Raw genomic sequence first — 25261 nt, 5'->3', positions numbered from 1 at the left:
TCATGGATGTCTTATAAGTAAAATCATTTTACACATCCATGAAGAATGACCCATTACAAGACTTCTTGCAGTGAATTATCTGGGAAGCAAGGAATCACATCCACTGTGATTTTCCTGAATAGAACATATTTCTTTTAGAGGACTATTGAATTTAGAGAAACACTGATAAGAAGACATATGAAAACTCCACTGTTTCCAAACTAAAGAGAAAAAGATAAAAGTAAACTTAGAAGCTAAATGTGTCATTTGACAATGATTTGATGTGAAATCATAGTCCCATCCGTAAATTGAGTTAGCCAGGTCTGTATCTTCTGGGACTCTTGAATTACCTGCAGGCAGTTCTAAATAATGACCCTATAATTTGCAAGTTGAAGAGCAGTGAGAGAGTGGAACTAACAGATTTTTACATCATCAGGAGGGAGACAGCCAAACAGGCAGTGGGTTTTAGCACAACAGAGTAAGTTTTGAACCTCCTAAGCACACTGACAAATTGCCCTCTGGAGTCCCATTTCCAGCTCAGCACCACTTTGCCATGATGGCTTGTCTCTTGCCTCTCCTGCCTAATGGCTCTCCATGCCAAGAAGGGCTGTCAGTGTAATTAAAATAACCATCAATAAAACCGTCCAGTAATTAGCTGTCTTCTGTGTTACATATAATTCTGGTCAGCAAGATTGATAGGTTCTTTGGTCATTAACAATCTATTTAGCAACTGTAAACTTGAAGTCATCACTTTGAGTCCTAGCGTTAAAGAGGTTAGGGAGCTGATTATACTCAGGCAGAGACAAGAGCTGGAAAGTTACGCCACATGTGAAAACCAAGACTTACAAAGTATTATTTCTCAGAGACTACTGTGGGCCTGTATGCAAATAGGGCATTATTAATGCCAGGAAATTTGTTCAATTACTTTTGTAAAGGGAAAAATATCTTAATCAATGCCCTATGCCACAGCAATATAACTTAGGTGGGAGTGAGAAATCCTTAAAGATCACACCCAGCCAAAATTAAGACTTTAAAAAAAAAAAGAACCACTGATCCATGAATCATAAAAATATTGCCTAACATCAAAAAGACAGAACATGTTCTTTTGTCATGTCTGGACATCCTAAAAGTACTGATCCCTGAAAAGTGTTTTTGTATTTCGCATAAAAATAGATATAGGAATTTTAAAAACTTGTCTTCAGATTGTATTTTAAAAGGTGAATGACTCATAGACACGTCATTATAACACACTACATTTTAAAACTGTAGCTATAAAATTCACAATTATATAGTCAGTTGTGTTGTTCAGTTAGTGACATTACTATCTTCATGCCACCACATTTAATTTTATTTTTTAATTAATTAATTAATTAATTTAGTTTTGGCTGCATTGGGTCTTCGTTGCTATGCACAGGCTTTCCTCTAGTTGCGCCGAGTGAGGGCTACTCTTCATTGCAGGGTGCAGACTTCTCATTGCAGTGGCTTCTCTTGTTGTGCAGCATGGGCTCTAGGCGCATGGGCTTCAGCAGTTGTGGCTCACAGGCTCTAGAGCACAGGCTCAGTAGTTGTGGCGCACTGGCTTAGCTGCTCCGCGGCATGTGGGATCTTCCTGGACCAGGGCTTGAACCCACGTCCCCTGCACTGGCAGGTGAATTCTTAACCACTATGCCACCAGGGAAGTCCGCATGCCACTACATTTTAATCTAACGTTTACCTAACCAGTGCTTGCTGTTGGTCCATTTGTTTTATTTGATATTCATGGGTCATCCACAGGGAAAGAGAACTAACTCTTCCACTGGTGTATTTACTAGTTGCACAGAGAATCAATCTCAGGCTCAAAGTGCCAACTGATGACAAAGCCCAGTCTCACTCTACCAGGGAGTGGTCTAAGAAAGGGCAAAATGGCAAGAGTAGGAAGGAAAGCCAAGTCCCCACAGCCTTCAGGATTTAGATTGCTGTACACAGCTCTTTCTAACCCAAGAAGAATATAAGATCAACTAAATTAGTGCAGGAAGCTAAACTGGATTTTGTACACTCTAATCTAGAACAAACATCACTGGAATTGATCCTCATAGGTATTCCCCAACAATGGAGACACTTGGGGGCATCTCCAAGGGTCAAAGACTGGGACCATCAATGGGGTGCTGAATGCCACCTTGGTAGAAGGGGTGTTTTATCTGCCTTCGTAAAATGAAAAAGGGAAATAAAATGAGAGAGCAGAGAAATACTAGTTCTACTGATTAAAGTTCAGAGGAACCTAAAATATTACTTTTGAGATATATTTCAACCATTTTTCCCCTTCCTTAAAAGTTCACTGGACATTAACTCACACGTGTCTATAAGCATCCCCACATTCTGTCTCAGAAGAATTCACAGCCTAGTACTTGAGGGGAGCGAATTAAGGTACTGATGGGCAAGTAGGTTTATTCTCAAATACCAGGTCTGATCAAGTGGTAGCAGCCTGTGTTGAAAATGATTCTAAGGCCATATCTGGACTCAGTGGAAAATAATAACATGATCAATTAATAGTGCCTCAAGAGGCAGTTTTACATAGAGGTTAAGAGTATGGATTCTGAGCACACATTGATGTTTGAATCCCAGCCCTAAAACTTACCAGCAGGGCAAGACATTTAACCTCAATTTACCACATACAAACTGGTAAAAATAGCAAAAATGATCTTATAGAGTTATTACAGACATTGAATAAATATTATACTTTAAACAACTTTTACAGTGTCTAGCACACAATTGTCATTTAATAAACATTAGCATCATCACCAGCAGGACTAGTCACCACTGTTGTAATTGACATCTCAGAGTAGAGTGGTGGCTTGTCTTTTGCCCCAAGCACTGACTGTGTTTTAGAATCTGCCCCTCAACTCAAGAGTAGAAATGGTGAGTACCATCCTCTGAAGTCAAGGTGGCAGTGGAGGAGTGGAATAAATCAAATCTATATAGTTCCTTGTATGACTGAATATATGAATTTGGTAGAACTAATCTCCAAAATGCAACATGTTATAAGTGTGGTGTTATACCATCTTTAGACTGTGAAAGTTCAAAATGTCTTTCAATGACTCATATTTTCAGGGCACTGCAAAGCACTCAAAATTGATGCATCTTGATTTAAATAATCACTTGATCTTCTCCAGACTTCCTAGGTTACTAATAACATGGAATCCCACACCTCATATGTTCAACCAACTGAATAAAGGATCAAAAGGAGATGGGTTCCATTTCATGTGTTATAAGCTGCCTTCATATATTGAAAGTTTGCTTCTACTAATAGGCAAGGAAACACTCTCATACCTGGCAGGTGATGAGAATAAGCTTCTGAACTTGACTGTGTTAGGTCTTCTGCTAGTTTCTGCCATCAGGCAACATGAGTTGGAATTAAGGCATGAGTTCTCAATTGGGGACAACTTTGCCACACTGGGAATATTTAACAATGTCTGAAGATATTTTTGGTTGGCACAGCTGGGAAGGAGGTGCTACTGGCATCTAATGGGTAGAAACTAGGGATGCTTCTAAACATCCTACTACGCACAGCCCCACCTCTATAACTAAGAATTTTTTGGTTCAGCCCAGAAATAAACCCATGCACTTATGGTCAATTAATCTACAACAAAGGACGCAAGAATATACAATGGAGAAAACACAGTGTCTTCAATAATTGGAGCTAGAAAAGCTGGACAGCTACATGTAAAAGAATGAAATTATAACATTTTCTCACACCATATAAAAAATAAACTCAAAATGAATTAGACACCTAAATGTAACATTTGAAACCACAGAACTCCTAGAAGAAAACATAGGCAGAACACTCTTTGATATAAATTGTAGCAATTTTTTTGGATCTGTCTCCTAAGGCAAAGGAAATGAAAGCAAAAGTAAACAAATGGAATGTAATCAAACTTAAAAGTTTTTGCACAGTAAAGGAAACCACTGATAAAACAAAAAGACAACATACTGAATGGGAAAAAATATTTGCAAATGATATGACTGATAAGGGGTTAATATCTCAAATATATTAACAGCTCAGACAGCTCAATATCAAAACAAACAAACAAACCAACCAACCACCTGCCTAAAAAATGGGCAGAAGACATGAATAGACATTTTTCCAAAGAAGATAGACAGATGGCCAGAAGGCATAGGAAAAGATGCTCAAGATCACTAATTATTAGAGAAATGCAAATCGAAATCACAATGAGATATTACCTCACACCTGTCAGAATGGCTGCCATCAAAAAGTCTACAAATAACAAATGTTGGCCAGGATGTGCAGAAATGGGAACCCTACACTGTTGATGGGAATGTAAAGTGGTGCAGCCACTGTAGAAGAAAGTATGGAGGTTCCTCAAAAAACTAAAAACAGATCCACCCTATGATGCAGCAATTCCATGCCTGGGTATATATCTGAAGAAAATGAAAACTAATTAGGAAGTATACATGAACCCCAATGTTCACAGTAGAACTATTTATTATAGCCAAGATATGGAATCAACCTAAGTGTCCATCAACATATGAATGGATAAAGATGTGTAAATGTATACGTGTGTGTGTGTATATGTGTGTGTGTGTGTGTGTGTGTAAGATTACTCAGTCATAAAAAGAATGAAATTCTGCCATTTGCAAAAACATGGATGTACATAGAGCGCATTATACTTAGTGAAATAAGTCAGAGAAAGACAAATACTGTATGCGATCACTTATATGTGGAATCTAAAAATAAAACAAATGGATGAATATAACAAAACAGAAACAGACTCACAGAGAACAAACCAGTGGTTACCAGTGGGGAAAGAGATGGGCAGAGGGGCAAGATAGGGATATGGGAGTAAGAGGTACAAAGTATCAATACTATGTATAAAATAAATAAGCTACAAGGATATATTATACAGTACAGGGAAATATAGCCATTATTTTATATTAACTTTAAACAGAATATAATCTATAAAAATACTGAATCACTATGTTGTGCACCTGAAACTAATATACGATTGTAAATTATCTATACTTCAATAATAAGTAATAAAAAAATAAAATCACTTGACTTAAAAGAAAAGAATTATCTGGTTCCAAACATCAATACGTAGTGTGGAGGTAAAACCCAGCACTGGTATGGAACACAGATTGGTGTGGACTCCTTTGCTAACTATTTCCCTCACTAGACTGTAAGCGCCATGTGGGCAGGAACTATTGTATTCTCAGTGCTTGGCATAGTGCCTCGTACTTGTTTGGGACTCTACCAGTTCTTGTGGAGTGAATGAACGGTAACAGTGGAAAACGGTGAAGGTCACCATTTTTCTCCACAGCAGGACAAGTACTTCTTCCATATCAGAGTCACAGAAAGTCAGGAGAAAAGAGAAGATACAGGAAAACACACTTTTGCTTATTTGAGCACCTAGCATATTAGACACCTTTAATGAATCTGTGCCTTTCTCTGGCACGCCCATCTTCCCTACAGCAGTAACTGGTACCCCATCCAGAACCCATCACTAAGTTGTGTCAAATATGTCTAGGATTCACTCACTTCTCTCCACTGTTACTGCTACCAGGCAAGCCGAAGCCACCATCATCAACATGTCTAACGGGTCACCCTGCTTTGGGTCTTGACCGCTAACTTCCATTCTGTACACAGTAACATCCATTTAAAGGCACCAGTCAGGCCCACCACTCCTGTGTTCAAGACCTGCTAAAGTCCTTACCAGAGCTTACGATGCCTTCTGTGGTCTGGCACCTCTTCACACTCCAAGCAAAGTAGCCATCTTCCTACTTAAGCAACGCACCCAGTTCCTTCTCCCTTCAGAGCCTCTGCCAAGGCCTGGAGTGCTCTTCCTCCAGATCCTTCTGTGGCTGGCACTCCCACATCATTCAGGATGCAGTTTAAAGTTGGCTCATCTGAGAGAAATTTTCTGACTACACAGAATCAAGAACTGCCTTCTCCCTGCCTTTATCAAACAGATCACTTTATTTTATTGTCTTCAGATTATGAGGCACAAGCTGCGAGTTTATTCTTTATATTTGTTCAGTTATACTTGTGTAGTGGCCATGCCACCCCCACTAGAATGTCAGCAGGAAATCTGACTGTCTTGCTCTCTGCTGTAACTCAAGCCCAGTGCCTGGCACAATGTAAGGCTATTTGCTGAATGAATAGATTTCTGAAGAATGAATGGATGGATATGTAAATGGTTATGTAAATGGATACATAAACTAAGAGAAAAAAGACATCATCTGGAAGGAAATATGTGTGAACTGTCACTTGCAAAAGAGTTTCCTAGCATTTCCAAACTAAACCCCAAATCTCATCCTTTGCTTAACTGAGAGAAATCCAACGTAAGACTAATCATCAAAATAATAAAGAAAAGTGGTTCATCAATCACCAAATATAACTCAGAAATAAAATTAACAACTTGTTAGTGTAAATCTCTCTCAGTCTCTTCATGAGCACTAAATTAAAGTTCATCCTATATTTTTAAATCTCTTACAAGCAAAGAGACAATGAAATAATGAAAGTACAATGAAATAACTTTAATAATGCTCACTATATAACCACAGCGATGACTTTATAAGTTTCCAAATATGATTCAGCAATGAGCACCAGCATAGAATGAAAAAAATTTAAGTCTGTTTTCCTTTTTTTAATTTTTGTTACTATGAAAAAAATCATTAAAATATTTAATATTCACAGTATTTAGTATTCACAGGCAAGAACGAGAGTGTGTCACCACTTGCAGAAACCTGGAGCGTACACAGTGTAATGTTGCTTTTTTAGGACCACGTGATATATTTGAATGCGTATCAGCTATAAGAAAAAAGGCCACCAGTATGTTGGCAATGGGTGGGAGGGTGGGTAGATGGTGGCATACTGAATCAAGCAGAGTCAAGGCTGAAAAGAACAATGCTGAATTTCCACACACACACATCCTCTCGCTCTGCCTCCTGCCCACCTTTCCAACTCTAGTTATTATCACTCCAGCTACACCCCAAAACTTGCAGTGTTCTGAACTTGTTAGTGTCTTGGGGTAACTGTATCTTTACTGACACCATAATTCAGTACAGTAAAACAGAATTTTCTGCACTGTCTTATGTGGTAGCCCCTAATCATATGTGTCCACTGACCACCTGATATGTGGCTTATGCTTATGCAACACAGGAACTGACTGTTTCATTTTCTTTAATTTTACTTCATTTAAATCTAAATAGCCACATGTGGCAAGGGGTTACTGTGTTGCACAACACAGGCCTACATGGCTTCCTTTTCTCCCTCCCTTATTGATCCAGCAAACTCCTACTCATCCTTCAAGACTTAACTCAAATGCCCCTTCCTCCAGAATGCCCTTCCTGTTCCCCCTGTGGCAGGTGCACAGACTTTGAGAATATCCATGTATCACACTCTATTACAATTATTTTATGACATGTTGATTCTCCCACTAGAAGGGAATCTCTTGAGGGCAGGGAATCTGTCTGGCTCATCTCTAAATCCTTAGTTGAGTGCTTGGCACGTGAGAATTATTTGACAAATATTTGCTGGATGTTCAAGTGAGATAGTGAAACCATCTTTAGATGTGAACAAATATAAGCAGAGTTTCCCAGGAAAGATCTTCCCAGGGAAGGTTTTACTGCCTTCATACAAGAAGCTGAAAACCAGATATGACCTTCAGATTTGGTAGTATTTTGTCATGTGTATTTTTTTTTAATGGAAATTGTTTTTCAGTGTTAAAAACTAAGATTTCCAGCATTTCCAGGAACAATGATTAGATTTGGCAGTTTTAGTCCCACATTCCTGCTTGGCAACAATGAAACAGAATGGAACATGCAGCTGCATCTTTTAGATAATAAATACAATCTACAGATTCTGTTTTCTTACTCCTAGCCAACTTTAATCACTAATGGTCTCTGTCTTTCTTCTGTGGGCATTTGACTTTTTAACTCCAGACACTGAATGAAGAGCCACAAAGATCAAGTTCAGACACTGACCTCTCAGTTACAAAAATAAAATACTACTACTAATAAGAGCAACAATAGCAACCACACAGCAACAACAATAACGGTTGCTAACATTTAGTGAGCATCACAAGCCAGGTATTCTACCTGGCAATGAATAAGCATTGTCAGATGGAATCTTCCAAACCACCCAGGACCTAGAAAATATTCTTAGCCTCACTTTATGAATGAGGAGACCAAGATTCCAAGGGGTGACACTGGGAATCCGCAGAAAGTTCTGTCCCCAGGTCTGACTATCACCAGAGTCCTTGCTGCCATTTCTCCATGATAAAGCCGCAACCATCCACGTTTTTCCTGACCTGGATTTAGACCCCGGCCAGGATTCAAAGCGGGAGCTTGGGCAAGTGACATAACCCTTCTGTGTTTTGCTCCTCCACTAGCCGTGAACTTTAGAAATGAGAGCTGACATTTCCTCCAGGGACACGTGCGGGCACATGATATGATGTAGGTAGAACGGTAAACTTCTCAGACATTTTTGCAAATGGAAAATGATCTCATCTGAGTAGGTGGATAATGGCTGGCAGAAGGCTGACAGCCCTGGAGTAGGCAAGCAGGAGAGATTTTTACCATTTAAAGAAAACAAAGGCATTGTGGCTTCTGCTGGCACCCAGCCTTGAGCAACAGGAACCCTCACTAGGGAGAGAATGTCTCAGTGGAACTAACAAAAATGTGACTCCCCAAAGGGTGCTTGTAGCTTTGAGCCAGTTAACTGAAAGGATGCAAATGAATGGAGGGTTTAAGAATCAGTTGTGGGCCCAGCACTCTGCCAGGCCAGGGAACAGCAAGCTTTTTCTGTAAAGATCCAGAAAGTAAGTAACTTAGGCTTTGCAGGCCATTTGTAAACAAATGAGCATGGTGGTGTTCCAATAAAACTTTATTTACAAAGCCAGGCCAAGGGCCCACCTGCCATTGTTTGTCAACCCGTGAGCTAGGCAACAGGAAGGCAGAGCAGAGGCTCAGCCGGAGACGTTGCACCTGCTCTACACCATCACCGAGCACCGTAACAGGGACAATACAAGATGGTGCCTATTGGATTCATCTCTCTGCGTAGCCCCAACCCTCTGAGGTAGATGCCTGGACAGTGACTTAAGCTACAGGCCCTCGGTGGCTCCAGTCCCAGACTAGCCCCAGATTGCTGACGACAGTGAGTCTCTGCCTCTCTCCCAGTAAATGGTTCCTCCCAGCAACTATGCAGGCTGGAGAGCAGAACAGGTGAGGTGACACGGTCTTTCAACCACATGATATATGAGTAGTACCCTGGAAGTTGCCGCACAAGGATGCTTAGATGTATACACTTAGACAAAACGGAATGACTTTCCTCTCCTTGAGTCAAAGAAGTCAACTCCTTCCAGGTGCCACCCTGGCAACCCCTCGCACTAAGCCACCCTCTTGTGCTTGAACTGCTCATCCTTTATGTACCAGGCAAACACAAAGACGAGGGGTGGCTTCTGCCTTAAGCCAAATTGTTTGGAGCCCATGCAATCCTTCCTTGATATGATAATCTTGAGGTCAGTTGTTTTTCTTCCCACTATGTGACCAACACTATTCAAAGAAGCGAACATTTACTTCCTGTTTTGTCTGCTAACCTATCCCTCACTGTCCTTATGCTTTTGGGTTTGTTCTCATTTAACCCTGTTTTCCTTTATAGTATTAAGTCTGCTCATTTCTACACTATCTTTTGGACTTTACTAACTTATGTTTTATTGTCATTTTTATTCTTCTTTGTTTTACTTTTCAAGGGAAATGGTGAAGACTATAGGAGTGGGTACACTATTAGGAAATGGCCTTGGCCCAGAGTCAGAAAGCCAGAGCTTCAAGTCCTAGTCCGCTCTTGCAGTCTATGGAACCCTGGGCCAATGAGTGGACATCTTCAGTTGCTTTACCTACACAATAAAGTATGCCAATCCCAGAGAGACTTTTCAAGGGTTAAATGAGTTAAATATGAAGATTCTTCTTACAACTCAATAATAAAAAGACATATAACCTGATTTTAAAAATGGGCACTTGATCTGAATAGACATTTCACCAAAGAAGTTATACAAATGGCCAATAAGCATGTGCAAAGATACTGAACATCATCAGCCATCCAGGATGGCTAATCCAATCAAACCACAATGAGATACCGCTTCACACCACTAGGATGACTATAATCAAAAAGTTAGAAAATAACAAGTGCTGATGAGGATGCAGAGAAATTAGAACCTTCCTACACTACTGGTAAGAACGTAAAATGGTATAGATGCTTTGGAAAATAGTCTGACAGTACTTTGAAAACATAGAGTTACCATATGACCCAACAATTTCACTCCTAGGTATATACCCAAGAGAAATTAAAACATATGTCCACACAAACACTTGTATATGAATAGCAGTATTTATAGCAGCATTATTCATAAGCAGTATTTACAAACAATGTTATTCATAAAGAAGTAAAAACAGGGGCTTCCCTGGTGGCGCAGTGGTTGAGAGTCCGCCTGCCGATGCAGGGGACGTGGGTTCGTGCCCCAGTCTGGGAGGATCCCACGTGCTGCGAAGCGGCTGGGCCCGTGAGCCATGGCCGCTGAGCCTGCGCGTCCGGAGCCTGTGCTCCGCAACGGGAGAGGCCACAGCAGTGAGAGGCCCGCGTACCAAAAAAAAAAGAAGTAAAAACAATGCAAGTGGCCACCAACCGATGAATGTATAAACAAGAGGTGGTACAGTCATACAACAGTATATTACTTGACAATAAAAAGAAATGAAGTACTGATTCGTGCTGCGTGATATATGAACCTTGAAAATGTGTGATTTGGAGTTACAGCAACATCTCCCACCCCAACCTTCACAAACAGATTAGGGAAGAAAAATATAAGGTGAGATTTCTCTCTAATTTCACCCAAAATCAAGAGAGAAGTAGCCTGAAAACATGATTTGGGAGACTTGGGAAAGCCCCAGAAAAACCCTGGAGAGTAGAATCCCAGGACTTCTGCCCAGCCAAGAGTAGGAAGCACTATGAGAGGTGGTTGGCAGGAAAGACTGATAGAACTTGGTGAACAATAAGGTCTATCAATTCAAGGATGAAATTCAAGAATGAGCTGGAGGTGCATCAAGTTTTCTGACCTGGATTGTTCAGAATGGGGGTGCCAAGAGTAAGGATGGGCAGAAGAGGGGCCATTTTATGGAAAAAGGGGATGCATTCTATTTTCAGATGCTTGAAGTTTGAGCAACTTACCCCTTGAACTTAAATGTGTGAATTAAACTAACTCAGAACCTCCCAAGTAGTAAGCCTTTTAGCAGTGAGGTGACTGTATATAAAATGTTAATTGAATATGAAAAACTGATGGCACCTGTAAATTCAGATTTTTTTTAAATCACTTTTCCCCCCAACCACTCTGAAATCAACCAGCTCCATAACTCTTTAAAATTTGCAAATTTCAAAATTACATATTATAGAGCCACAGTCTGAGTCATCTTGCCCTTAAAAAATAACCATGACAAGTATATCAGAGAATTAAAAAAACTGAATGTGTAACTTCACCGATAGAAAGGGCAAAAATCCAATTCTTACAACTTATTTAAAGACTATTTAACTCTTCAAGAAGATTTATGATAGGTAAGTTTCAAGACAATTGTTTTCTATATCTAGATGGTATTATATAATCCTCAGACATCAGAAATCAAGTCAATTCACAACTAAACTTAAAAGTGCAAATACCGGGCTTCCCTGGTGGCGCAGTGGTTGAGAGTCCGCCTGCCGATGCAGGGGACGCGGGTTCGTGCCCCGGTCTGGGAGGATCCCGCATGCTGCGGAGCGGCTGGGCCCGTGAGCCATGGTCGCTGAGCCTGAGCGTCCGGAGCCTGTGCTCCGCAATGGGAGAGGCCACAGCAGTGAGAGGCCCGCGAACCCAAAAAAAAAAAAAAAAAGTGCAAATACCAATGCTTTGTGGAACTGTATGACCAGTTTTCTGGAAGCTACTGTGTGACTCTGGAACTGAACTTTTAATTAAAGGGAAGGTGGGAGATTCAACCATCAGATGGGTTCAACTATGGGCTCCCTAATGAAACTCACTGCCCCAAGTGTAGGGAATATTTCCTTTTCAAAAGACCACATTCTCTCTTTGCATATTCTGACACTGTGTCTCTGACACTTGCTCTAAGAGAGAATAACTAAACAGTCGAATGCTCTCAGATGGAGAGAAGTGAGTCTTGAGTGGACACAGTGAGCCTCAAGATGTGAACACAATCCCGTGACTGTGTCTCTGTGTGTGTGTATATATACATGTGTGTATAAGTGTCTATGTGTACACAACTTGCACAAAATTGGTTTTACTAATTTCCTAGACTTTGAGAACATTCTTCTCTCTACCTCAAGTTGGGTATTATTAACCTGGGACTTAAAAAAAATCTCAATAATCCCAATATTAAATGCAAATCTTTAAGGTATCTACGTAAATATTTTAAATTTTTTTCTTAGCTAAGAACCTCCCAGACTTCAGCAGCATTCTCAAAGGGGTCTCTTACCCAACTGGATCAAGAACCACAGCATGTGGGACCCCTAAAAATTAAAGACATTGAAAGTGTGTTTAGTGAATCTGCATTAGATGAAGAGCCAGATTCACAGTGCTTTTTCGGATTGGTTCCTGGAAGTCCCAGTCACTCAGTGTTGGGGTCACAGCTATGTCTCCATTGCCTGCATGGTTTCCCCTCCCTGTTATTCTCATATCCAATGAATTATTCTCCTATTATTTCCAACCATAAAATAAAATTCCAAGAGTTTTAGAATCAGACTTAAGTCTCTCCTCCTTTCGAAAAAGACTATTGTTGTCACTTTGAAAACTGTAAATAGCATTCAAGATGACATTCAATTTTAAGTTTGTGCCAACATTTAGTGGAAATGTCTAAGTTTTGAAATAGTAGGGAGCTCACATTCCATCTGGTGTGTTTTCATTTCATCTCCCCTTCTCAGTGAACTTTAAAAGTCAACTGCAGTATCAATATCCTTTCTGCTATGCTAATATGGCCTCCACATAGAAATCAAAGGGAAGGAGTCCTCAGGGCAAGTGGTTCTTTCTCAATTAAACTAGTTAGTGTCATGGAATCACGAAGTATCAGAGCTGAAAGTATGCTTAGAGGTGACCTAGATGAGATGAATGCCTCTCAGTTTGAGGATAGGGAAACTGAGCCCCAGACAAAGGGAACTGACCAGGGTCTCATTAGCCATGGAGCCAGGACATGAGCCTCTACAGGAGGGAAGGAAGGTGGTCATTTCCTTCCCTGAACTTGGCTGGCTCTCTATCACAGCACACTGCCCGGGGTACTTAGGGGTTCCTACACTCTCCATAGTTACTGTTGCTCATTTCTTATCCATATGAGGCAAGTTCATATTTCAAAGTGATCACTGATGTGTCTTTTCCCTCTTGACCATCTCCTGGCTGAGTGGAAGTGTCTCTACTGGGTAGCAGGAGTCTCCTGCCCTCACCAACTTGGCTTCTAAGTGCTAAAGGCACTGCCCCAGTGTGAGAGAGAAATAATTCAGGCAGGAATAAGGAGGCAGAATAGCTCTACCTGCCTGTCCCCAGACTTGAAAAAAGAGTTTCAGACTGGAGAAGGAACAGAGTTAAGAGAGATAAAGCCAGAAAGACAGAGAGCGAGCACACTAGGGCAATGCAATCCAACCCCTTTTCTTCCCCCAAAGCCCAGGCTGAATCCTGAGGTTTGCTGATATGTTAGGTTTATATTTGCTGCTGTAACAAATTTCCACAAACTTGGTGGCTTAAAACAACACAAATTTATTATCAAATAATTCTGGAGGCCAGAAGTCTTAACCAGCTAAAATTAAGGTGTCAGCAGGTCTGTGTTCCTTTCTGAAGACTCCAGGGGAAAATCTGTTTTCTTGCCTTTTTCAGCTTCTAGAGGCTGCCTGCATTCCTTAGTTCATGGCCCACTTCTATCTTCAAGGCCAACAATAACCAGTAGATTCTTTCTAATGCTGTATCACTCTTGATACCAACTTTTTTCCTTCCCTCTTCCACATTTAAGCACCCTGTGATTATACTAGGCCCACTGGATAATCTGGGAAATCTTCCTATCTTCAAGTCAGCTGATGAGGGCCTATTTTTAAGGTATCCTTTCCCCTGCCTCTCAGAGCAGGAAGTCAGGGAAAATGTTATCCTGAAGAATATTTTTTCCTAAGAAGTCAGAGAGTGGAAGCCCCAAAAAGGCCATTTCTCTGGGTATTTCAAATTAACTGGTAGGTCAAATGTGACTATCTCCCACGAGGTCCTTTCCAAAACTAAAGTCAATGTCTTTCTGTTCACCACTGGTCTCTGCCAATGAGTAAAGGGGAACATAGAACATCTGCTTTTAAAAAAATGACTCCATGTTTTCTTTACATTACAGAATTATTGTCCATTCATTATATAAAGTTTGGAAAATGCCAAAGAGTATGAAGACAGAAACATGAGTGATCTATGATTCCATTATCCAGCCACAATCCCTTTTAATTACTAGGTACATATGCTTCCATCCTGTTCTTGGTTTATATGCCACTCTCCTCAATATTATATTCCAATCTTTTATGTCATTAAAAGTATTTAAAAACACTCATTCATATATATGCATATATACCATTAAAAATACTCTTCTATTATTTGGCATATAAATTATTTCCCAGATAAAGACTTTTCAAATTAAATAGATAAGTTACTCAAGTTTTATAGGCCCATGCTCTAAGATAATACAGACAACAACATTTTGAGCCCAGAAGGGGAGAAAATGGAAATAGCTATCAGTTTCTTGGTAGGGTGTTGACACATTTCCAAAATATGAAGGTGCATGTGTACTGTTCCATCTTGGATTGGCCTCTCTTAGAGAGCTGATGGGGCCCTCACGGGCCATTTAGAAAACTAATTTCAAGTAGACTCCAGAGACGGGTACAAGGTCTAGAGCCAGCCTTTGTGATTTGATTCTAGAGTAACCAGCAACGTCTCACTATACCTCTAGACTAAGGCCTGATACTTCAGCTTTAAAATCCCACTCTTTTCCCATCAGGCTTTGCTAGTTTGAAAACTACTTTGGCATCTCAGGAAATGTAACAATATGAACTACTGTTCTTAGAATGAAGGTACAGGCTCTTCTTGTGCTTTGTTTTTCCTCAGTTCTAGTGAGCAATGATTGACATACACCATTGTAGAGAGGAGGTTTAGACAGGAAGGAAGGTAGGACCCAAAAAAAGGAGGGGGTGTGCAACTGATAAAGGAAAGCCATGGAGCTGAAGAATGGGAAAGCAGGGCTCTGAATTCAGAGGGCTGGGGCTTCAGCAGAACGAATATCTCTTGAGAACCTATTCCATTAGACAGTGGGATTTATTGGGTATGAGGAGGTAGGAAGGACAAAGGTAAACACCTCTGGGAGTTCACAGAGGCAGCAGAGTGAAAGAGAACTCAGACTCTGGGAACAGAAAGCCTGAATATGAATCCCAGGTCTGTTTCTTACTCTTTCCATGACCTCAGAAAAGTTACTAGGTCTTCATGCGCCTCAGTTTTCTTATTATCTGTTGGAGGTAAACATAACTCCCTGCTCCCTCTTGTATTTCACTGGATGCATTAATTCACCAGCATGTAATGTCATAACCACACCACATTCTTCCTCTCCACTGGATGGTATAACCAACTGATGACATCTAACCTCTTTTAAAAAGTACCAATAGATGAAACCCCTTCAAGCTCCCCATGCTCTTGATTTTTTTTTTTTTTTTTTTTTTTTTTTGCGCAGTACGCGGGCCTCTCACTGTTGTGGCCTCTCCCGTTGTGGAGCACAGGCTCCGGACACGCAGGCTCAACGGCCACGGCTCACGGGCCCAGCCGCTCCGCGGCATGTGGGATCTTCCCGGACCGGGTCATGAAGCCGTGTCCCCTGCATCGGCAGGCGGACTCTCAACCACTGCGCCACTAGGGAAGCCCCCATGCTCTTGATTTTGAGATGAGTTCTGAAAGAAGAGACTGTTCTAGTGCCTCAAGGAAGGAAGGTAAGTGGCAGACACACCATGTGGATGGAAAATGGTTTAAGAAGACAAGTCAGATTGCTTATTTCATGTCATTTCAGGTTGCTAAAAAATATTCAGCCTCCGTTCGTTTTCACATCAACTTGTTAGGGAACTGTGGACCGAAACCACCCACCTTGGCCACGCCCACTTTCCTCAGTTGTCTCAAAACAGGAGGTCCCAATAAGGAACATGGTGCTGCCTCTGAAAAGGAGAATGCGGGAGGGGCCGAAAGAGGGAGGAGATGACCAATCTCCTAGAGTCTTTCGCATTGGAATCTCTCTTGGCTGAGAGGCGCGCACGACCAAGAAGGACCGAGTCAGACTATGGTCCAAGCAAGATGACTGGCCAGACACACCTGGAAACTAACCCCATTACCATAAAACCTGAGACTGTGAGCCATGTAGCAGAACAGTTATCCTGGGTTCCCTTACCCTGCTGTTCTCCATCCGGGCGCCCCTTACCAATAAAGTCCCTTGCTTTGTCAGCACATGTGTCTCCTCAGACAATTCATTTCCGAATGTTAGAGAAGAGCCCACTCTCGGGCCCTAGAAGGGGTCCCCCTTCCTGCAACAAACTGACATGGCCAAGATTATTGGAGAAGCCAGCTGGAAGGTCATACATGGATTTGACCCAAATGTGCAAATTCCTCTTCAATAACTGAAGAGTTTTCTAAGAACCAAAATTCTTTCAAAGGAAAAAGAAGATGCTGGAACAAGGCTTCACTGCAGTGCAAAGGGAACAGTCTATGAGTTCCTTAGTTACTGCTAATGTAAGAAGGATTTCCAACAGGTACTGGTGCAGCTGGCCGAGAAGATATTTATGGTCCACTGAGAGTTGTAAGCAAGGACTGTTTCTTTTTGAGGGGGGAAAAAAAGGCAGCAATTTCCTTTTAAATATTTCAGTGTGCTATCATGACATGAATACACTACAAGGCATGCAAAAGTATTTAAACGGTTCCAGAGCACAAAACCAGCTCAGAAAGGATGACCTTGGGAGTTGTAGAAGCTTGGCTAGAGTGTGTTGATGACTTCCTTGTATTTAAAAGACAAAACAAAACAAAAAAAACACAAAACTGTAAAAAGGAGTTATAATAAAGTACCCACCTGGGGGCTGAGGGGTTAGATCCTAAAAGCAGAGAAAACATCTAACTCTGGAAGATGCCAATTTCCTACATTTTAAGTCTTACATACTTGATTAGCAGTAGTGTGTCCAGGGTTAGTGGAAATCTAGGATGTGAGGGGTGTGTGCGTGTGTGTGTGTGTGTAAATGTCTCTAAGGTTGAACAGAGCTCTGCAAACTGTCAAAATTTAGCACTGGAAGGCAGAGTCTCTAAGAAAATCACTTATCTCATTATCCTTGAGTTTTCCATAAAAGGGAAGATAATATTTTCCTCAGACCAAAGGCTTTGTAGTCAAACGGACTTTAGTATAAACAAGCTTTGCCACAAGCTGCTTAAAAGGTTAGGCAAACACTTACCCTCTGTGAGGTTTAGCTTCAAGATAATGGTCTTAATGATACTTATCCAGTAAGGTTTATGAAGAATAAAGTAATGTATGCATAGCACCCAGCACAGAGTCCAGCCCATTGTGGACTCTCCTTAAATAACAGTAATGAGTTTATTCTATTTTTCATTAGTCCTCTCCCTAGGAACAAAGATTAAGAACTAGAATTGTTTATTATTGTTAATCTGTTGTCTGTTACTGTTAGCCTAATGCTATTAGATTTTCTCCCCCATTTAAATATGGAAAACATGAAAGACATTGAGATTTCAATAGCAAATTCAACATTAAAGAACTTGTAATAGGGGCTTCCCTGGTGGCGCAGTGGTTGAGAGTCCACCTGCCGATGCAGAGGACACGGGTTCATGCCCCGGTCCGGGAAGATCCCACGTGCCGCGGAGCAGCTAGGCCCGTGAGGCATGGCAGCTGAGCCTGCGCGTCTGGAGCCTGTGCTCTGCAACGGGAGAGGCCACAACGGTGAGAGGCCCACGTACCGCAAAAAAAAAAAAAAAAAAAAAAAAAAAAAGAACTTGTAATAAATTACTGTATTGACCCAATGCATAGAATTTAGAGCTATACAGGTATAGGAGCCTTTTCTAGATTTCTTTTTTATTAGAAAGAAAATCAGGCATCTCTCAACTTGCTCCTCTAAATCAGGAGGTCATAAAAATCTCTAAAAAGAACTGCTTGCCATTAAGCTAAAGCAATTTGAAAGACTTAGAATAAGATCCTAAGTCAGAATTTCTTCTTCCTGGAAGAGATTTCCTCATTGTGTTTGAATGTCTGGATAGTGTGGGTTGCATACTTGGGGCAGCTTAAAAGTTTAATGTGCTCACAAATTATTGAGCTGCTATGTCTGTGAAGGCTTCTCACTCACAGGCATGCATGATAACAGTCACAAGCGATGACACTGAACCCGTATGATCTCCCCTTAATGTGTTCTTTGGAGTTGGAAAATCTCCTGAGTCTCCAGAGAAGGTGGTCTCTGGCCAGTCAGACTCACCCACTCCCACCAACTCCTTAGAATGCTTCTGACACACCCTCAGGATGATGATGATGATGATGATAACGGTAATAATTACACAAATGATAAGAGCTAGTATTTACTGAGCATGAACTGTCCACCAGGAATTGTTTTAGGGCTTTACATGTAATAACACTTAATTATCACAGCAGCCCCATCACAATCCCCATTTTACAGATGAGGGAATTGAGATACAGAAAAAGTTCAGCAACTTGTACAAAAACACAGAGCTGAGAACGGACACCAAGTCTGGAGTCAGAGCCCCAAACTCAACCCTTAGACGATACTGAGTCAAAAGGACATTTAATGTGTTTCTTTTCAAAAGTGGAACAAGAAAGTTCAGCCACCTGAGCAAGGCGTGATTGGGCCACCCACAGAAAAGTTATAATCTTCAGAAACATTTAACATGGTTGCTTATCTGTCCTCCAAAATTCATGGATTATTTTAGGAGCATCTCTGGTGAAATTAGTAGCAAAAAGATTAAAAAAATAAAAAGGTAAACTCTGTGTAGAGGGACCTATCTGGTCATCTTTGAGGTCATTTCATCTTTAAAACTTCAACAAAGTCTTGATCAGGGATGATGAAACCTGACGTAATTGTTTAATGACGTAATTCCTATGCTATGATTTTCAGGACCAGGAAAAATAAATTATTGTCCTTTGGATTTGGAGGGCCAGGGTAAAAAAATTGAGAGGTTTTACATCAAATTACACTTTATGAAAACTAATGAAACTAATTGGATTGAATAAATTCTGGAACCGCACCACCCAATTTGGTAGACACTAACCATATGTAGCTAGTCTGAGTTGAGATTTGCTGGAAAAGTAAAATACACACTGGACTTCAAGAACTTATACAAAAAGAGGACATAAATATCTCACTAATAATGGCTTATATTAGTTATGTGTTGAAATGATAATATTTGGGTTATACTAGGTTAAAAATTATATCATTAAAGTTAATTTCACCTCTTTCTTTTCACTCGTTTTAACGTGGCTACTAAAACATTTCTAATTACGTGTGTAACTCACATTCTATTTCTATTGGGCAGTGCTGCTTTAGAACACAACGTGCAAAGTACGGACTGGGGACATTGATCATAGATAGATGTAACCTGATGGTGACAAAAGAACACCCACATTGTGGGCACCCAAGCTGGGACTCCAAACGCCAGGCTCTGTTTCCAGGGCTCTATGTACATTCTCTGAAGCAAATCAAAACATTTGGACACTCTTCTTAAGTGACTCTCCATTGATAGCTATGCCAAGAACCGTGATTATAAACCTAACCAAGACTTTAAAAAATACACAAATGGCACTGTCTTCAAGTCTGGATATTAACTGAGGTTTGACACAATTAACAGTGTCTGAGAACAGAATTGTGAGAAACAGGCAGAAAGACAGAAAGATACCCCAGCAACAAGGATTTCTTAGAGCAGGTATTGTCCACCTTAACTAGCAAGCATCTTATAGATTTCTGCTGGAATATGTCTGTTTGGTGAGACAATTCACTGATGAGGGCACACAACAATGCCTTATTTAGAAAATAATGAGGGAGGACCACATAGAACAGTTTGATGGAGTGGTTTTACTTGGTACCATGGATAGACTGATATGTAGTTCATTTGTTCTTGCTTATTTCCCACGAATATGTAGTCAAGCATATTCAGATGAGAGAGAAGAGCAGCTGTGGGAAAACACCCAGGAGTCAGACAATGTTTATAATGACTTCACCCAGGGTGTCAGTTCTCTGGAAGCTGACTCCAGGAAAAACCATAGAGGTGGCATCCTTTGCCTTGAGGCCCATTCTGTAGATACCTGTCCTCTCATCATCAGCTACTCTTCTTTTATTCTTTATTTCCTCTTAAGTGTCCACTGACTTCATGATGTTCTCTGGAGGCCCCCAGCCCACCATCACCACCATAATAGCTTTCCATGCTCCTCAACATTCCACATGTGTAGATGCCATCAAATATGACTAATCTGAATTACATCATCCCTGAATTCTTATCTCTACTAGGAAAAATGGGTGGGAATATCTTTTAACCAGATAAATGCTACTCTGCTAATTTTATGTTTCCCTTTTCCAAAGGACATAGATATTTAACTGAGTAATAATCTGACGTAAGTAAGGGTAAATCAGATGTCTACCAAGTTCCTTTATCATTAAAATAGGTATCAAAAGAGCACTCGGAGATCCACTCAGAGAGAATTTGAGGTCACAGATCCTTAAATTATCACACTATATATTTATTTGTTGGTTATATCACATCCAGCTTCTTTGAGTTAAAAGTTCTCACGAGTTGAAGAAGAACCAAAGGCATCTTTAACTTTATTCTTAACAAGAGGTAACAAAGTTTACAATCCGAAATTCTCAAACACTGTAAAACTCATCCTTCAGTATGAGGACATCATTGAACCCAGAGGAAAAACAGCTAATTAACTGTCTCAGTGAAACATTCCTTCCCTTTTGGAGAGTCAACTGGGGACCCATGGACTTTGAGCCCATTGTCAAATGGTGTGTGAAAGAGATCCAAGTTCAACCATAAATATTATCAGCAATATAATCGTTTTCTCCAGCCCTCAGGGCCAAATGACCTGCATTTTAGCGAACTGATTTTGTTCATGCATTGTATTTAGCCAAGCAATTGTTTCCCATGATATGCTTGAACCCACAGTTGCTCTGTCTATGAAATTCATGGTTGAGTTTTTCCAGTTGCTGATTGCTAGTCCCACTGGCCTTAATAATAGTCACTTCCTTCGTCCATAATGGGTTTTATATATAGTGCACAGTCACCACCATTCAATGTCACCCATAAACATTTAATGAATTGTCCAATACAGTTATGAGAGTTGCTTACTTGGGACACAGCTAGGGTAAGCCTTACAGCATTAATGAGATGATATACCACGACATTAGGCAAGGGGTGTTTCCATCCCCCACATTAGCTGTACATGCTCTCTTATCTAAGGACCCATTTCTGTTATTCTCATAATCTTCATCAACTTGTCAAGATAATGAAGGGTCCACTGAGTTCAGACAAGGCCTCATGTAATTCATGGCAATTTAAATAACATAGATATAGAAAGGGTTTAGGAGCACCATATAAATAAGATCTGCATGGAGAACCATAAAGGGCGTTACAAGAGTTTCTGCCTTGGAAAGGATGGAGTTTGAACTAGGTTTTGAGGGAGAGAAGAGAGACTAATCCTCTGAAATGAGGAAGATAAGTTATCCAACAAAATGCATAAAGACACATTCAGGACAGAGAACTGGAGGAAGAGCAGATGAAGATGAACTCAGAAGTGATAATCAAAGTTGGAAAGAAAGGAAGGGAGACTTTTGTGCCTGTTTTCAGCCAATCCCACATCTGTATTTGTTACAGACATGCAAGTCTGGGTTTCAGGGGAGGCAATTTTCTTATCAGCTTTGACATATGCCTACCAGACTTGCTCAGCAGTCAGACAATGTTTATAATTACTTCACCAAGCCCTTCTGATGTGCCACAATTTGCAGCCATCTGTACACTGATTTCTGACCAACAGACTTTATTCCATCAATGCTCCATTAAATTAACCTTAGATGGCTGACATCACCATGTCAGAATCTCACCCAGTGTAGCTATGAGTTAAGAAATTGACCTTCTGAAAAGCAAGATGTTCTCTCCTTTTAAATTATGTAAGGACTAGTAGGGAATTTCAAGTTCCTCTATTTCAACACCCTGTTCTTTCAGGTATTCAATCACTTAACAATTATTTATTTACCTGTTCTATACCAGATTAGGTCCCTGTTCTCATGGCTTTACAGTGTAGTTGGGGATGCAGGCACTGAATAATATACTAAGAAGTTATTTCAAGTGTGGTAAATGTTATGACGGAAATACACATGGAAATACGATAGCCTTACCCTGGAGGGGATAGGGGATTAGCTGTCTTAGATGAGGTGGGGGGGATCAGTAAAAAGGACTCTTTGAGGAGGTAATATTTGGACTGAGATTTGGAAGAAGATATGAAGCCACATGAAGGGAAAGAGAAGATGGAAGAAGTTACAGTCAAAGAAAACAACATGTGCGAAGTCCCTGAGGTGGGAACGAGAATTTGACAAAAGCAGGTGGTGAGAAAGAATGAGGCTGAGAGGAGCTGGGGAGGTGGGCAGACCCACTACTGAGGTCAAAGAACTCACCCAGGACCACAGCATTGTAAATGAGGAAGCAAGGAGGTGAGATGGATGTTACAGGTGAGTGGCATACAGACTGGACGGAGGATACTGGGGACTAGTAATATGTGAGTGGTAGAGAGAAGAGGAGTAACCCATGAAACAGGCAAGGATCTCAAACTCAAGTGCCTTCAAAGGCCAGGCTGGTATCATAAACAAGTGAGCCAAGCCAGGTAAGAGCCAGGGAGTGGTAGTGACCTCGAGAATGAGTGACATGCCTAATAGCATCCAGACTCATTAAAAAAATATGTTGCAGGCAAAATAAAGCATGCCATTAAAAAATTCTTCACAAGCAAAATAAAACACATACGAGGAGGCAAACAAAGCCCACGGAACATCAATAGGCAACGCCGAGCTGGGGGAAAGGCAGGAAGGAGGCTGGGAATGAGAAAACTCATTAGAGTGATCTCAGATAAGTCAAGGAAGAGTTATATCTTATATTTCCATGAACTGAACAGGAAAGAATATATTTGATGAGGCAGTAACCCGAATGCTGTAACACTAACAACAACAGCAACAAAAACCCTACACTATTTGTTACAGAACTTTTGTAACCTAAAAATGGAGGTAACCATCAAATGGTCAGATATGTAAAGACAGGAATCACAGAGCCATGTGGCCCATCCAAGAACTGGATGGAGAAGTCCTCTTGAAGCATCATGGTCATTCATTCTGTGCTTGCATGGGTCCAGGGATGGGAAGCCCCCTCCATCACAAGGCACTCTAAGTATTCAGAAGTTTCCATCAATTTGACCTGTTGTTATGTGGAACTGATACCTGACTCCTTGATGCCTAACAGTTCCAGATCTGCTCTCTGGAGACACATAGAACAGCTTTAATATCTTTTCTACCTGCCAGCCCTACAGATACTTAGAAAGAGTGACCCTGTCACAGCCTCCCCTCTACAAGCCTTCCCTTCTTCAGACAACACATCCTCACCTTCAATGACTCCCCAAGGTAACTGTTTCCAGGCTCTGTCATCCTAATCACCTTTCTGTGAACCTTTTCTGATTTGTCACCATCCCCCTTAAAACAGTGCCCAGGGAGAATACAGCATTCCTAGGCAATTTATAATCTAGAGCTTCTCCAGGCATCATTTTCTATTTCTGCAGCAGTAGGAATACAATTCCATTTTACGGAGCTCAGTCTCCTGCTGTCCCTGTTCCCACTGCCCACCCTCCCAGGCAGTGTGTTTGTCGTATTTCATGGAGAGATGCATAATCTGGGGTGAGTACTCTCATCAGTATAAAGAATGCCACCCCTCATCACTCCATCATTTCTGATTAAGGTCACTCAGTCTAATGTCCATTACATCTTATACCAGTAACGCCTGTGCAATGCCTCATGTTTCTCGTGCTGCTTTCTAGGCGTTATCTTATTATGCGCTCCAACTGGAGACGTATTTTTGCACAAAGAGTAAGATGAATCTCAGAGTGAGCAGTTTAAGACAGAGGGAAAATTGGAAATCTGACCCTTGAAAAGAGCACTGGATGGGGGCATCCAATGACCTGGCTTCAAATCCAGGTTTTCCATTTACTCACCGTTGCTGGTTTTTTAAAAACAAAACTAATAATGGTAATAAGAACAGAAACAGTTAATTATTAATAAATGCTGGTACATACTTTACCAGCATGTACCAGATTGGTACATACTTTAATAAATAAAGTATGTACCAATCCCTGTAATAAGCTTTTCATGTACAGTATGTCATATATTACATGCAACCACCTTTTGAAGTGTATGTATTATATATTATCTACATTTTAAAGAAAAGGGGATTAAAACACAGGGTTTAAGTGACTTGTCCAACATCACACAATCCCAGTAGGTGGCACTGGGATTTGAACCTAATTCTGCCTGTCTCCGAAGTTCAACATCTTCAAGTCTCGTACCACAATCTCCCTTAGTGGGTACTTACGACTTAGCAATTAATGGGGAAAAAGAAAACTTTTTTAGCAATTACTTCTCCTGAGAAGCTTCTCCTAATGGCTAGGAGACAGGGACATGTGTTGCTTCACCTGTGAGGCTGGAGACACTGGGAGAGTGTACACAAGAGAGCAAAAGAGTGTGGAGGAGAGAAAGGCCACACACCAACCTCAGCCTTGGACATCATGTCTCAAACTGGGCTGAAATGTAGCCCTGCAGCTTCTGTCACAAGCACATTTGGAATATAAACAAGATTTCAAGAGGACAGTTCAGCCTAAGAAACCAGTGTTTTCACCTTTCCAACCAAGCACTTCAGAGCCCCACTACCATCAGATCAGCTCTTACACGTGGGGAACATAGGTGCCCTCTCCTTGCTGAAAGAAATATTTAAACTGAAATTATCTTCTGATATTTTACACCAGCATATCCATTATAGGGTCTACGCTCCGCATAGCACAGACAGACATCTGAAGGCTCTCATGTGGATGAGGTCCTAGGATCAGATCACCTGGCTCTTCCTGCTCATCTTTATAGTGGTTTCACACTTATATCTTTGAATGGAAGTAATAAGTTAACTGCTAAATGCTTATG

General features: G+C 40.9%; 1 protein-coding gene across 2 annotated transcripts in view; it reads right to left on the bottom strand.

The window, feature by feature from the left end:
• FHIT (fragile histidine triad diadenosine triphosphatase) overlaps positions 1–25261 on the bottom strand; it is a gene marked incomplete at both ends in the record, with an annotated part of 788392 nt that overhangs the window by 127339 nt on the left and 635792 nt on the right. The window lies entirely within an intron of this gene.

This window comes from Hyperoodon ampullatus, assembly GCF_949752795.1.
Source record: "Hyperoodon ampullatus genome assembly, chromosome: 10".
Classification (NCBI taxonomy): domain Eukaryota; kingdom Metazoa; phylum Chordata; class Mammalia; order Artiodactyla; family Ziphiidae; genus Hyperoodon; species Hyperoodon ampullatus.
This window is presented reverse-complemented; position numbering and strand designations above follow the sequence as displayed.